The sequence below is a fragment of the Bos mutus genome, chromosome 12 (assembly GCF_027580195.1).
Source record: "Bos mutus isolate GX-2022 chromosome 12, NWIPB_WYAK_1.1, whole genome shotgun sequence".
NCBI lineage: Eukaryota > Metazoa > Chordata > Mammalia > Artiodactyla > Bovidae > Bos > Bos mutus.
The window spans coordinates 13,346,109-13,362,463 of NC_091628.1; the positions used below are offsets into that span (position 1 = coordinate 13,346,109).

Consider the following 16,355-nt stretch of genomic DNA (forward strand, 5'->3'; position numbering starts at 1 on the left):
AGCGCTGGCTTTAGGGGCTGTGGAAGCCCGCAGCAGCTTAATCTGGACTGGACAGTAGGCAGCAGCTACTCAAAGTGTGGCCTGCTGAGTGTTGGCACTGGGAGCTTCATCAAGTGCAAGTTCTCAGACCTCAGCCCAAACCTTCCCAATCTCTAAGCAGGGCCCAACAACCTGTGCTTTAAAATTCTGCTCTCCTTTTGATTCTGTTGCTTACTAAAGTTTGAGTAGCACCACCGTAGAGAGTATAAAATTCACAGAGGCGCTAACCATCAGGCAAGAAAACTTACACCAAATCAAATCTGTAAAATAAGAAAGCTGGATGAGCAATCCCTGCTACTTAAATTCTAACTTTCACAGCTGGCAAGACTTTTGTACACATCTTACACTGAACTGCAACAAAATGAGCTTAATCTCTGAGATCAGCTGCAGATAATATATAGAAGGAATCACCTAATCAGGCCAAAGAGATTCACAGAGCTGTCTGAATTATGTCCATCAATAAGTATTAGAAATGTATTATATTACAGATGTGCCTACGTACATAGGCTCATCACTATGTTAGGTTCTGGAACGCGTACCTACATATTATGGGCCCTTAAGGCACTTAAACCTAAGTTGAGGAGCCTATCATATCTGGGTGGTTCAGAATGTTTGAGACAATGATAAATTCTGTGGGAATAAGAAGAAGATGGTCATTAACTTGGGCTGATCCCAAGAAGTGGGAACTCAGCTGGGCTTAAACACAGTAGAATTTGCATTGCGGACCCAAAGCATGACAAAAGATGGAGGAAAACTGAGTTACCAATTTAAAAAGTCAAACTATTTAGAGTTTTTAGTGAATGGTGCTGGGAAAGATTGAGGGCAGGAGGAGAAGGGGACGACAGAGGATGAGATGACTGGATGGCATCACCGACTCAATGGACATGGGTTTGGGTGAACTCCGGCAGCTGGTGACGGACAAGGAGGCCTGGCATGCTGCGGTTCATGGGTTCGCAAAGAGTTGGACAAGACTGAGTGACTGAACTAAACTGAACTTTGACCTGTTGACTAAAGTCATTTATTTAGGAGACCGGGTCAACAGTTACTCCCAGTAGCAGGCCAATAGTCATTTCTGTTCTGACCAAGGGGACCAACCTGAGAATTGGTCCCCTTGTAAAATGTAAAATGTCCAGGAACCACACCCAAGCTTACAGCGGTGCGACACACATCCTTCTGCACACGTGTGTCTGTGTGTGTATACACGTGGTGACAGGAGCAGGGAATTACACCCGCACAGGTGTGGGAGCTTTACACAGGTCATGCCTGAAGACTTCTGTCCTAGCTTCAAGTCCTCCTTCTCAAAGCTGGCATGGAAAGAAATTGTGCAGATTCTGAAAGTCTCATGAACATAAGCAGCTTATGAGCATATGCTGAACAGTTTGGAAACTGTCCAGACAAAGAAAGGCACTCTGAGATCTCACAGGGAAGCTGACCTAACAATAAAAATGACGGCGATGCTGAGCATCATGGCCACAAATCTCTCCTACAAGGGCAGTTTCAGGGCTGGAAAGGCTGAGGCGTAGAGGATTTTCTTGGGGGGAAGAAAAGGAACAGAAATCTTAAAACAACAATGACAAACAAAACCTATTAAGTGTTCTGAGGCTGTGAGTCTCTCTAGAGAGAACATAAAATGTGAAGGCCTTTCCCATCAGCAGGAGTGGCTGGAAGCTTTCCTTCCCAGCTCAACAGTCTGCTCTGCCTGGATCGGGAAAACATGGAGGAGGGCGACGCAGAGGTTGGCGGGCAGAAGTTCTGAAATTTTGTGAGGCCGTAAGTCAGGTTTCGGAGAAGGCAATGGCACCCCACTCCAGGACTCTTGCCTGGAGAATCCCATGGATGGAGGAGCCTAGTAGGCTGCAGTCCGTGGGGTCGCTAAGAGTTGGACAGGACTGAGCGACTTCACTTTCACTTTTCACTTTCCACTTTCATGCACTGGAGAAGGAAATGGCAAGCCACTCCAGTATTCTTGCCTGGAGAATCCCAGGAACGGTGGAGTCTGTTGGGCTGCCGTCTACGGGGTTGCACAGAGTCGGACACGACTGAAGCGACTTAGCAGCAGCAGCAGCAGCAAGTCAGGTTTAAAGCCACAAGCAGGAGCTGCGCGGCCTTCCTGAAGGTGTGGTTACGCTGCCCTGTTCCAGATAGCTACAGACAGGATGTCTGGTGCCTGGGAGTGCAGGGTGGGCGGGTGGCCCTCTGGGCAGGGTGGGCAGGCTGGGAAGGAGGGAGGGGGTGCTCATTTGGCCATGAACTCATGGCTGGGGGCACGATTCTCACCTGTCAGGCCCTTAACAGGGTGGGGTGCAGGGGCGGGGGGAAAGAGGAGCCTCTATCAGAGCAAGAAGGGCTTGTGAGGCTGAAGGACTGGAATGCACTTCAGGTGCTGGCAGGTCGTCTGAAATTTCCAAGTCTGACCTTTACAACCCCCTCCAGGAAGTCCGCCAGGATTGCAGCTGCAGATTAGCATCTGGGTTTGTTGTTGTTGTTTTTTTTTTTTTTTTTTTGGCCTGGAATTCCAGGGTAAACTTATTTTGGGGTAAAGTTTCCATGACATGGGCATATTTGTATGACAACGTACACCTTTGGTGAAGGCAGTTTGGCCAACTTGAGCTGGCAGGGACAGGTGTGGTGGTTGGCAGCCCTTGCTCTTCTGCCTGTGGCTTTACAAGTGCTGGCGGCTGCAGAAAGTGATGGAAACTTGGCAAAACTTTTCCTGTGGTGATCTGTTCTGCCCCACCTCCCCTTTTTTTCTTCTTTCCACCTACTTTTCTTCTTTGTCACTTTCCTACACATTTCCTCGAAGAAACGCCACAGTCTAGTGAGTTATGTGCCACTGTGATGGACGAGGTCTGGAGATGAGCAGTGTGTGTGGAGAGAGAGAGGCTGACCTGCCCTGCACAGAGTTCTAGAAACCTCTTCAGACCCCAGGAAGCACCGAGCAGGAAATCCCTGAGCGAGACCAGTGTCACGGGTGGTGAGCCGGGCGACGCTGGCCCCAGCCTGGGAAGAAGCATCTCTTACTTCCCTTTCTCTTGGGCCCCGTGGTGGGAAGAAACAAGGACTGTGGAAATCACTGCACGACGTTTAATATTCTAAAAACAACAACGGGGCTTCCCAGTGGTCCAGGGCTTAAGGATCCGCCTTGCCATGCAGGCAAGGACCCGTGTTCGATCCCTGGTCCGGGAGGATCCTGCCTGTGGTGGGGTGACTAGGCCCGTGGGCCACGACTACTGAGCTTGTGCTCTAGAGTCCGGGGGCTGCAACTACCGAGCCCACGGGCCGCAAATACCGAAGCCCGCAGGCCGAGAGTCCTGCAGAAAGAGAAGCCACCGTACCGCAACCAGAGAGGAGCCCCTGCTCGCCGCAACTAGAGAAAGTCTGCACATGGCAATGAAGACCCAGTACGGCCAAAGATTAAAAAAGAAAAAACAAATGTCTAGGAAGCCCTACGGCTCCTAAGAAACACAAGGACTAACAAGAGAGGATGCCCACCCCCTGGTGAACCCCTGTTCCCCGGCGGAAGAACGGAAGCAGCCTCAGAGAAGAAGGTGCCCCGCGTTCCCCTACCATCTTCCGGAGGCCCCATAACCGCTTCCGTCCACCTTCTGGGCCCCTGGCTTTTTTCATAAACGCTCCTCAGCCTTCTTCCTGTTCTGTTCTGAGCAGCACACCTTGCAGGGATAAGCAGGATCTCCTGGGAGAAAGGGATTGCGCTCTCTGGGTTTATTACACTTCAGAGTGATACTGCCTGCACTCAACTCAGGTCTGTGTGTTTCTGTCTGCGTCTCTTGCTGATGGTTTGGAGTTTCCATGTATCTGCTGGGCCATCTTAGAAAAGAAAAGTGAATTTTCTATTTGGACTTGGAACTCTTTCCATCCTTTTACTTGAAACCTTCTTCTCAACTGCATGTATCCTCCTGAGACAGTGGACTAGCCTCGTTTGTACAGGGGTGGTCTGGGTCTGAGGTCCACACAGAGAACAGACTCTGCCCTCCCCCAGGCCACCAGGAAGATAGCCCTCTAGTTCACAGCACAAATTCCTCCAATAACATGTCTCTGCCTTGTTCTTCTAAATCATTTATGAAGGCTATACAGTTTGCCTGTATCTTCAGAATGCAGACTTTTTTCATGCCTTTTATGGGGGACACACTGCACAGTATGTGGGATCTTAGTTCCCTGACTGACCAGGGATCAAACGCACGCCCCCGGCATTGGAAGTGCAGAGTCTTAACCACTGGATCACCAGGGAAGTCCCAGAATGTAGGCATTCTTGGGAGCTGTTTCCCTTTCCAATTGAGAACTCAGTACCCACTCTCTGTGGTAACTCTGTATCTTTCCAGCTGCATCAGTCAAGTCCCACTTCTGTGCGACCCCATGCATTGTAGCCCACCAGGCTCCTCTGTTCATGAGATTCTCCAGGCAAGAATAGTGAGTGGGTTGCCATGCCCTCCTCCAGAGGTTCTTCCCAATACAGGGATCTAACTCATATCTCCTGCATGTCCTGTTGCAGGCAGATTCTTTACTGTTGAGCCACTGTGGAATTCCCTCGATGTGGTAACAACCAGACATTATTATGTGTTGTTTACTTCATCACTTACCATGTAGGCGATGAGGTTTAATCTTTCTAAAGAATCAGAGAGGAGTTTGGGGAGATAGGATACATGTATATATATGGCTGAGTCCCTTTGCTGTCCACTTGAAACTATTCCAACATTGTTAATCAGCTATACTTCAATACAAAATAAAAAGTAAAAAAAAACAAAAACAAAGAATCAGTGGATCTTCCTCTAACAGTTCAGTTTAGTTCAGTCGTGTCCGACTCTTTGCGACCCCATGGACTGCAGCACGCAGTCCCTGTCCATCGCCAGTTCCTGGAGTTTGCTCAAACTCATGTCCATTGAGTCGGTGATGCCATCCAACCATCTCAGCCTCTGTCGTTCCCTTCTCCTCCTGCCTTCAATCTTCCCTAGCATCAGGGTCTTTTCCAATGAGTCAGCTCTTTCCATCAGGTGGCCAAAGTACTGGTGTTTCAGCTTCAACATCAGTCCTTCCAATGAATATTCCAATGATTTCCTTTAGGATGGATCTCATTGCAGTCCAAAGGACTCTCAAGAGTCTTCCCTAACACCACAGTTCAAAAGCATCAATTCTTTGGTGCTCAGCTTTCTTTGTAGTCCAACTCTCACATCCATACATGACTACTGGAAAAACCATAGCCTTGACTAGATGGACCTTTGTTGACAAAGTAATGTCTCTGCTTTTTAATATGCTGTCTAGGTTGGTCATAACTTCCCTTCCAAGGAGTAAGCATCTTTTAATTTCATGGCTGCAGTCACCATCTGCAGTGATTTTGGAGCCCCCCAAAATAAAGTCAGCCACTGTTTTCTCATCTATTTGCCATGAAGCGATGGGACCAGATACCATGATCTCAGTTTTCTGAATGTTGAATTTTAAGCCAACTTTTTCACTCTCCTCTTTCACTTTCATCAAGAGGCTCTTTAGTTCTTCTTCACTTTCTGCCATAAGGACGGTATCATCTGCATATCTGAGGTTATTGATATTTCTTCTGGCAATCTTGATTCCAGTTTGTACTTCATCCAGTCCAGCATTTCTCATGATGTACTCTGCATATAAGTTAAATAAGCAGGGTGACAATATACAGCCTTGACGTACTCCTTTTCCTATTTGGAACCAGTCTGTTGTTCCATGTCCAGTTCTAACTGTTGCTTCCTGACCTGCATATAGATTTCTCAGGAGACAGGTCAGGCGGTCTGGTATTCCCATCTCTTTCAGAATTTTCCACAGTTTGTTGTGGTCCACACAGTCAAAGGCTTTGGCATAGTCAATAAAGCAGAAATAGATGTTTTTCTGGAACTCTCTTCCTTTTTCCATGATCCAGCGGATGTTGGCAATTTGATCTCTGGTTCCTCTGCCTTTTCTGAAACCAGCTTGAACATCTGGAAGTTCACGGTTCATGTATTGCTGAAGCCTGGCTTGGAGAATTTTGAGCATTCCTTTGCTAGCGTGTGAGATGGGTGCAATTGTGCGGTAGTTTGAACATTCTTTGGCATTGCCCTTCTTTGGGATTGGAATGAAAATTGACCTTTTCCAGTCCTGTGGCCACTGCTGAGTTTTCCAAATTTGCTGGCATATTGAGTGCTGCGCTTTCACAGAATCATGTTTTAGGATTTGAAATAGCTCAACTGGAATTCCATCATCTCCACTAGCTTTGTTTGTAGTGATGCTTCCTAAGGCCCACTTGACTTCACATTCCAGGATGTCTGGCTCTAGGTGAGTGATCACACCATTGTGATTGGGTCGTGAAGATCTTTTTTGTATAGTTTTTCTGTGTATTCTTGCCAACTCTTCTTAATATCTTCTGCTTCTGTTAGGTCCATACGATTTCTGTCCTTTATTGTTCCCATCTTGGCATGTAATGTTCCCTTGGTAATTCTAATTTTCTTGAAGAGATCTCCAGTCTTTCCCATTCTATTGTTTTCCTCTGTTTCTTTGCACTGATCACTGAGGAAGGCTTTCTTATCTCTCCTTTCTATTGTTTCGAACTCTCCATACAAATGGATATATCTTCCCTTTTCTCCTTTGCCTTTCGCTTCTCTTCTTTCCATAGCTATTTTTAAGGCCTCCTCAGACAACCATTTTGCATTTTTACATTTCTTTTTCTTGAGGATGGTCTTGATCACTGCCTCCTGTACAATGTCAGGAACCTCTGTCCATAGTTCTTTAGGCACTGTGTCTATCAGATCTAATCCCTTGAATCTATTTGTCACTTCTACTGTATAATCATAAGGGATCTATCACTAAATCCCAATTAAGTGGAAAAGCTTGCCCATTTCAAAAGTGCTTAAATGGTGGACGAATTAACTAATGCATTGTTAAAGACTAGTCACTGCACACTATCTATGACAGCAAAGACAACATTTTAAAGTCCCACAGGAGGCACATTAAGTAACCTACAGGACACCTACGGCATGAAGTATGTAAGCAGTCATTAAAAGAAAGAGAAAATCAAGTGTCATGTATTAACACATATATATGGAATCTAGATGTCTCTAGAAAGCAGAGACATTACTTTGCCAACAAAGGTACATCTAGTCAAACCTATGGTTTTTCCAGTAGTCCTGTATAGCGTGAGAGTTGGACTATAAAGAAAGATGAGCACCAAAGAATTGATGCTTTTGAACTGTGGTGTTGGAAAAGACTCTTGAGAGTCCCTTGGACTGCAAGGAGATCCAACCAGTCCATTCTAAAGGAGGTCAGTCCTGAATACTCATTGGAAGGACTGATGCTGAAGCTGAGTTTGGCCACCTGATGCAAAGAGCTGACTCATTGGAAAAGACCCTCATGCTGGGAAAGATTGAAGGTAGGAGAAGGGGATGACAGAGGATGAGATGGTTGGATGGCATCACTGACTCAATGTACATGGGTTTAAGCAAGCTCTGGGAGTTCATGATGGACAGGGAGGCCTGCAGTCCATGAGGCTGCAAAGTGTCGGACACGACTGAGTGACTGAACTGAACTGAGAAAGATGCTCCTGATGAACCTATTTGCAGAGCAGCAGTGGAGACGCAGACACAGGGAACAGACTTGTGCACACAGTGGGGGAAGGAGAGGGGGGACGAGCTGAGAGAGCAGCGCTGGAAGGTGTGCATCACCACGTGCAAAATACACAGCCAGCGGGAATTTGCCGTGTGACTCAGGGAACCCAACTAGCACTCTGTGCCAACCTAGAGGGGAGGGAGGTGGGAGGGAGGCTCAGAAGGAGGGGCCTATGTACACCATGGCTGACTCATGTTGATGAATAGCAAAACCAACACAGCGTTGCAAAGCAATTATCCTCCAATTAAAAGTATAATAAATTAAAAACATAGAAATGTCACATTAAGAAAATCTCTTTGATAACATGGGAGAATGCTCATGATTCACCATGAAAAATAAATGTAGGCTGTAAAACTGCCCATATGGTAAACTGTAAATCTGGTAAAAGTGTGTATGTGTGTACACAGACAAAGCTGAAGGAAACACAAAGAAGTGTGAACACTCATTTCTGAGTCGTAAGATTGCAGGTGGTTGTATTCTCTGTATTTTCTTGCACTGTCCACATTTTCTACAAAAAGAAATGCTCTTTTAAGTTAACAACGTGTGTGTGTGTGTATTGGATCTATAAAAGTTACTAACCTTTCATTGTAAACAATTGCTTTTGCTTCTACATCACATAGGATTATCATTAACCTTTGGGGGGAAGAGTATTGGTTTCCAAAATGGAAAACTTTGGTTTCAGATCTTGGCATCAGGTATAAAACTATCATGTCTGTGTCAGACCATTTCACTCAGTACTGAAATTTATGTCTCCTTTGGCTGTTTCTAACTTGACCTGGGGGAGAAAGTGTTTTCACTTCTCCAAATCCAACCTGTCAGCTTTATTAAACATGTGCCAATCCTATTAGAGTTGACTCATTGGAAGAGACTCTGATGCTGGGAAAGATTGAAGGCAAAAGGAGAAGGCAGCGGTAGAGGATGAGATGGTTGGATGGCATCACCGATTCAATGGAGATGAACTTGGGCAAACTCCGGGAGATAGTGAGTGACAGGGAGGCCTGGCGTGTGCTGCAATTCAGGGGGTCGCAAAGAGTCGGACACGACCTAACGACTGAACACCACCACCGCCAATCCTATTACATGCTCCAAATCCTCTAATGGCCAGGCAGGTCCTCAGAGCTCCTGTCCCTGACAAAAAGGACCAACTGCAGCACCGGCTCCAGCTGCAGAAAAACAGGGTGTACTTGGCAGGAAGGCTCCTGGTAAGGAACCTCTCGAGTGTTTGCCAGAAACAAAAGCACGAACCCTGAAGTCAGCTTTGGTCTATCCTGACAGCAGCTCCCTTTCTCATCCTTCCCTGGAGCTCTGCAGGTGTTGGGGAGTGGGTGTACAAATAGAGTCTCCTCCCACCATCAATTCTTTCCAAGAGGGCTGGGTCGGGATGGGTGTAGGTTTTTTCAGAAGGAATTTTGGATTTCACAGCAAATGGCATGGCAGAAAGCTAATTCACCAAAACAAAACATCGTTAACTAGCTGCATGCGGGCAGGAGAGTAGAGGGGGTTGCGGTGGGAAAGTTAGCAGCAGCAGGAAAAAAGCTACATTTCAGAGGCTGTGACTGGAGGAAGAGGCTGGACTTTGGGTGTGAACATTTAATATGTGAACAGGAACATATCTTGTAGGATAAAGGAAATATTAGGCTTCCCAGTGGCACCAGTGGTAAAAAACCCGCCTGCCAATGCAGGAGACATGAGAGATGTGGGTTTGATCCCTGGGTCGGGAAGAACCCCGGAGGAGGGGCCTGGCAACCCACTCCAGTATTCTTGCCTGGAGAATCCCATGGACAGAGGGGCCTGGTGGGCTGCGGTTCATAAAGCTGCAAAGTCAGACATAAATGAAGCAACTTAGCATGCACGCACGTCCAGAGCAAGGGTGACCTCAGGCAGCTACAGCTGTGGGCCCATCTCTCCCTGAAGGAAGACAAAGTAGCTACTGATTTTCCAGTTGAGCTTTTCAGGGGTTTCAAAGCCCCCTATATATTCACGCATGGTGCCCTATGCCCACCAGCGTCTCCTCCCTGTGGACCCAATCCTTCCAAGAAAGGTCTTATCTCCAGAGAGTTTATGAAAACATGCCAACTAGCTACCTCAAGCCCGTTCATTATTTGCACTGTGGTATCAACCTGAAGGCAGGAGGAGAAGGGGACGACAGATGACGAGATGGCTGGATGGCATCACTGACTCAATGGACATGAGTTTAAGCAAGTTCCAGGAGAAGGCGAAGGACAGGGAAGCCTGGTGTGCTGCAGTCCATGGGGTCACAAAGAATCGGACATGACTGAGCGACTGAACGACAACAATCGACCTGAAGGTGGAGAGTAAGTCTCGATGGAATGAGACAGACAGAAAGTGAGTTTTGGTAAGAGCAGGGCATGATGACAGCATCAGCTCCAAGTAGGGCAGAGACAAGGTCCATAGCAGTTACCTATGGATCTCCAAAACCCAGCATCACACCCGGCACGCGGAAGGATGGGGCAGTAATAATAGCCAGTACTTCCTGGCCACATCAGCACTGCTAAGCAATGCTCACGGGAACCCTGCGAGGTAGCTGCGATCAGTACCTTCATCTTCCATGTGAATTAAATGGTGGTGCAGGGCGCCATGCATGGCTCAGGGTCTACCAGACAGTAAATGACAGAACCAGGACTAAAGCCAGGCTGCTTGGCACCCAGCTCTGCTCCTAACCTCCACACTCTCCTGCCTCCTTCAATGAATACTTGGGTTTACTGAGTCAAAAAGGGGTGGAAGGTGAAGTCAGACAAACATAATATGATCACTCATATGGGGAATCTAATTTTTTCTTTAAAATATGATACAAATGAACTTATTTACAAAACAGAAATAGACTTACAGATATTGAAAGCAAACTTATGGGTTATCAAAGGGAAAACATGGTGGGTATAAATCAGGAGCTTGGGCTGAACATACATCGTGCCTGCACTCAGTTGAGTTCGACTCTTTGCAACCCCATGGAGTGGAGCCTTCCAGGCTCCTCTGTCCATGGATTCTCCAGGCAAGAATCCTGGAGTGGGTTGCCATTTCCTCCTCCAGGGGATCTTCCCAATCCAGGGATCAAACCCATGTCTCCGGCATCTCCTGCACTGGCAGGCAGATTCTTTTACCACTGACCCCGCTGGGGAGCCCTGAATGTACATACCACCATATGTAAGATGGATAACCAACAAGGATCTATATAATACAGGGAACTCTACTCAATGTTTTCTGATGACCTATATGTGAAAAGAATCTAAAAGAGAATGAAGACGTGTATATGGAAAACTGAATCAGTTTGTTGCACTCCTGAAACTAACACAATGTTAGTCAACCAACTGCTATTCGCTTCAGTCGTGTCCGACTCTGTGCGACCCCACAGACGGCACCCCACCAGGCTCCTCTGTCCCTGGGATTCTCCAGGCAAGAATACTGGAGTGGGTCGCCATTTCCTTCTCCAAGTAAACCAACTACACTACAATAATTTTTTTTTTAAGGAATGGAAGCCTGTGTTGGAACACAAACTGAGGGACTCTGTACAGCTCAGGGTGAGAAGAAGGACATGCAGGGGCTGGAAGGACCGTGATGTCTGTCTGCAGTCTCACCGCTGGGGTCTGGCAGGCACATGCTCCCTGGGCTGGTGCCCCAGCTCCCGCCCGCGGAGCCTGTGCAACGGGGTGGAAGGGGGCTGAGGGGCTCCTTCCTGTCTTGTCTATTCCTCTTTCGGTTCAAGAGCAGGCGCCCCCGGCCCCCCCCCCCCCCACGAGCGGGCAGGAAGTTGTTACGGGAGGAAAGGGCAGAGCCTGGGTTGTCTCCGCCCTTTGAGACTAGGGTCCCAGTTTCCTGTGGGTTTTTTCTCTTTTGCCTTGTTAAATACATGAATATGTATGCTTCTGTCTCGTGCTTATGCACCTGAAAGACGAGAGCACACCCTAAAACCGGGCCCAGAATTCGGCACCAGCAAAGCTCCCCGCATGCAGTACACACCGTTAGGATACCTGGTGAACGGTGGCTGTCTGCTGCGACATGCTAAACCTGAAGAAGGCCTTCACACTGCAGCTCTTTCATAGATGCCTCATCCATAGATGCCTATGGACACACTGAGGATTCACTTTCTTGTAGACACAACGTGAAAAGCTGAAAAATATTTTCTCTTTTGTGTTTTTTATTTTTGGGGATGGGAAAGGTATTCCACGGGATGGGGGTAACCTTCAACACCACAAATTCAAACTCTTTGCAGATTGCCAATGGTTTCTCTATCTCCAGTGTGTGAGCCTGAAGTAGGCAAACAGAGGTTGGGAGCAGCAGCTTGCCTGGAGTAGACGCAAAGAGGGAGGAGAAAAAAAATCCATGGGAAGGGACTCTCCTGGCTGTCCAGTGGTTAAGACCCTGTGTGTCCAAAGTAGGAGGCGCAGGTTCGATCCCTGGTCAGGGAACCAAGATCCCACAAGCTATGTGGTGTGGCCAAACAAAAACAAAGTTCATGGAACACCTTGAGAATAAATTGTTCTGTATACATTGCTGGCTTAAGTAGCCACTTTATTCAATCCCTCTTACTCTCACAGCCTTTCTCTCTCTCTTCCCTTCTACCAAACGTATGTACGTAAGGGTCATAGCTGGCGATGGGATACCTCTGGGAGGCATTTGGGAGGAAGGTTGTTAAAAAAGATGCAAGATGAGGACAGATATTAAATTCTTTTAATTCAATAAATTAACAGTAATACTTTGAGATTCTATTTTTAAAGTGATATTTTAATATCTGTTACATATAGTGAGCTGGGACCAGGTTAGTTATTCAGCAATCCTAGAAATTAAGAGAGAGCTGAGAGGAAAAAAAAAAATCATAGCTTGGGCTTTTAGGAAAGAAAATTGGTTCTGGAATAACTGAAATCTCTAAAGGATCTGTGCTAAAGGCTAGTTTTAAACTTCGGTGTACTTATACAAATCCAGTTTCAAATATAGGGAAAAACCTATTTCAAATCCCAAATGCAGTCCTCTTAGAGAAAAAGCCTTGGCAATCGATCTGTTTCTGGCGCTAATGCTTGTGGATTAGTTGTCAGAATCTTTTTTCTTGTGGGCGCAAGCCTACAGAAGGTCTTGTGTGTGGGACAAGGGTCGGCTTTGCAAGGGTACCTCTGCTTGGGGACTTCAAGAATACTGAATGAGGTGTCAGGCAGATACTGTCGTTGCTCCAGAAGACGCGAAAACGACAGAAAAGTATAAGTGACTGCCTGACTCGACATGCAGCCAGTGTCCCATAAGCTTGGCTCTTGAGGTTAAACTGGCCAATGAGTTATTAAATCGTTAAGATTCCACGTATCTTTGAGTGGATCCCTTTAGGATGACTGATGGATATGATCCATGTGCACCTGCCAAGCTAATATTCTTTCGATTAAAAAAAAATAATGTTACTTATTTATTTAGTTTTGGCTGTGCTGGGTCTTCATTGCTGCTCAGCTTTCACCCAGTTGCGGCGTGCGGGCTTCTCTTGTTGGGGAGCATGGGCTCCAGGCTGCCAGGGCCTCAGCAGTTGCAGCTCCTGGACCCTAGAGCACAGGCTCAATAGTTGTGGTGCTTAGTTGCCCTGCAGTATATGGGATCTTCCCAGACCAGGGACTGAACCCATGTCTCTCACACTGGCAGGCAGATTCTTTACCACTGAGCCACGAGGGAAGCTCCCACCCTAACATTCTGAATGCCCAGCAGTTCTATGAGGTCCGAATCTCCCTGCCAGACTTCTAATGTACAGAATCCTCCAGAAACAAACAGGAGCAATGCAGACCAAGATTTATGGACGTGTAAATCATGGCATTTTTTATAATGTTAAAAAATAATGTTAAAAAAATAAGAAGTTAAAAGCCTAACACATTAGGCATGCAGTTCAATTAGTTCATGTCTCCATTCTACAGCCATTAAGAACCATGCTTTTGAGGAACATTTGTTGACATGAAAAATATTCATGATATAATGAGAAATCAGAAAGGTATAAAACACAAGACACTATGAAATCATATTTATTTCTTATTCCTTTTTTTAATGGTTTTTCCCCTCTGATCATATACATGCATGTGATTGAGAAGAACTAAAATAAAATACTGATAGTGACTATTTCTGAGTAATGAGATCTTTTTCTCTAACCTCTGTGTGTTGTCTAGTCACTCTCTCGTGTCCAACTCTTTTTCGACTCCATGGACTGCAGTCCACCGGGCTCCTCTGTCCATGGGATTTCCCAGACAAGAATACAGAAGTGGGTTGCCATTTCCTTCTCCAGGGGATCTTCCCAACCCAGAGACTGAACCCGTTTCCTGCTTGGCAGGTGGATTCTTTACCACTGAGCCACCAGGGAAGCCTTACTACCTACCTTTGTATTCTTTTCTGTGATTTTCCAGTTTCATACAAAGCTCCTTTTCTAATAAAATATATTGTTTTAAGGAAGCAACTGTTAATCTCACAAGAATATCCAGCAAAGCCAGTGCCAGTCTACTATATATTATTAATAAATGATAAATGTACAAAGTTCTTGTCCTTGCATGTGAATAATGATGGTTGAAAAAAAAAATCTATATGCCTTAGTCAATAACCTCTGGGCCAGAAGCTTTAAACCTCATGATCCACATTAAAATTCAGCATGTCAAAGCACTGCCTACTGTATTAAATACTGCTGATACTGATGCATGAAACGGGAATTGATACCTGTTGAGAAGGTACGCTGGGCCGGGTGTTTATATATAGCGTTTTGCATAGGTCACTTCTAGACGAGGAAGGTGAAGTTCTAAGAGGTCTAATTACTGGTTCTGGTCACATGGCTAGTCAGTGATCAAAGTGGATGCAAACCTTCTCAGTCTGACCACAGAGTGAAAACTTCAGATGACACACAGATATTAAAAAAAAAACAACTTAAACTATTTTGCTAGTGCTCTGAATGTGTGGCCCAAATAACTACGTTTTGTTTCTCATCTTGCACCACAGCCTGGAAGAGGTGCTGGAGAAGCTGCCTAAAGGAGACAGCATGACGGAAAAGAGAAAGGCAAGGGAACAATCCACCTACAGGGAGACACCTGAGTAAACAGGCAATTCTTAGGGCTGCAGAAACCAGCCTAGCCCTCTGCCCAGTGACAGAGAAGGCAAGCCATTGCTACCAGCTCCATCAGTCTGCGAATCTCTCCCCCCTGTCTCCCCCCAGCAAGGTCTTGCTCCTCCCTCCTACTCGGCGTGCACGAATAACATCTCTCAATGGTGGTTTTTGGTGGTTGATTACAAAGCACATGTCATGGATTCTAGAGAGGTTTAAAAATTTTTTTTTTCATAATTTTTTTAATTTTTTGGCCATGCCTCATGGCATGTGGGATCTTAATTCCCTGACCAGGGATCAAACATGCACTCCCTGTATTGGAAGCGCAGTCTTAACGACTGGACTGCCAGGGAAGTACCTAGAGGTACTTTTAAACATTAAAACTTTCCTTTAGAGAGGACATCAGACCTTAAAGATGATCTCTTTTCACTCTTTCCATTCAATAATAAACGTCTTTAGACATATCATAAGAAAGAGCTTACAGACTAGACATTGTGTCAGGCCTGTCTTCCCATGCATCATCCTGTTTAATGCCATCAGCAGATGAGTTCAGAATCTTAACAACGTCCTAGTGTGAGGTTAGAACCTCACAGTCACTTAGTGATTCCGTATCAAGTATCGCATTTGCTTCCCACAGTAAACCTTAAGGAAGGAGAGGGAGGTGCTATCACCCCATTTTACAGATCAGGAGGGTGAGGCACACTGCCACTTTGCCTGGCTTATTGGATTAGACAGCAGCTTCCTCGAAAGGCACGGAGGGGCTGACTCTGGGGAGGCAGGGAGTGGTGCACGCAAAAATTCTGAAACATAGCAGCAATGTGTCCCTGGAAGACAGGATCCTGAAAAAGCGTTTTCAGGTAGGGATGGAGTAATCAGACACTGGAGGGTGAAGACAAACGCTGCTTAGGCCTCACTGTTGCCTGTGGAGAGCTCTGGGTGAACGGCTTCCTTCCCTAACTTTCCAGGAGGTCATGCTTGATTATCCATTACGGAGAAGCCATAACAACCACATCTTAAGGTTCCCATGTGCCTTAGCTTATTGTATCATTGTGAGTTTTTTGAGGTAGGCTTTGTAGATAATTTTGCAAATGAAGCTCAGAGGGGTTTAGGAACAGGTTAAGCTGACATAGCGAGTAAGCAGCAAAGTCGGGATTTCAAACCACATCACATCACGTCCACCTCACCTTCCTGCACACGTGTCTCATCTTGTGTGTTGCCTGCCCGCGTGTTCCTTAGCTCATCAGTCTTTTGTTGTAGGTTTTTGAGGGCAGACGGCAAGCCTTATATTTCTTTGTAACCACCCCTCCGGGACTGAGCAGAGCCCCACGCACACAGTAGGTTCTCAAAAAGCATCATATGTCAAATATCTGTTTGGGAGTAACAGAAGTTATCAAGAGGGACTCTTTGGTACTCTGAATGTCAGGCTCTCTGCTGTATATAATTAAAACAAGAGTGAACACGAGATGTGTAATTTCTCCCAGCTCCAGCTTAATCAGGCATTCATTACCATGTCTGACTCTCTGTTACGTGAAGAGAACTGCTCAGTAAGCATGTTCTGTGATGAGGCCAGTCAGATACAGACAGACATCAAAGAGATTTCAGAAAAGGCACAAACAAAATCATCAAACATGTGGAGAGA

General features: G+C 46.1%; 1 protein-coding gene across 5 annotated transcripts in view; it reads right to left on the reverse strand.

Moving 5' to 3' along the window:
- The window catches only part of ENOX1 (ecto-NOX disulfide-thiol exchanger 1), a 687,342-nt gene that overhangs the window by 52,321 nt on the left and 618,666 nt on the right, over positions 1-16,355 (reverse strand). The window lies entirely within an intron of this gene.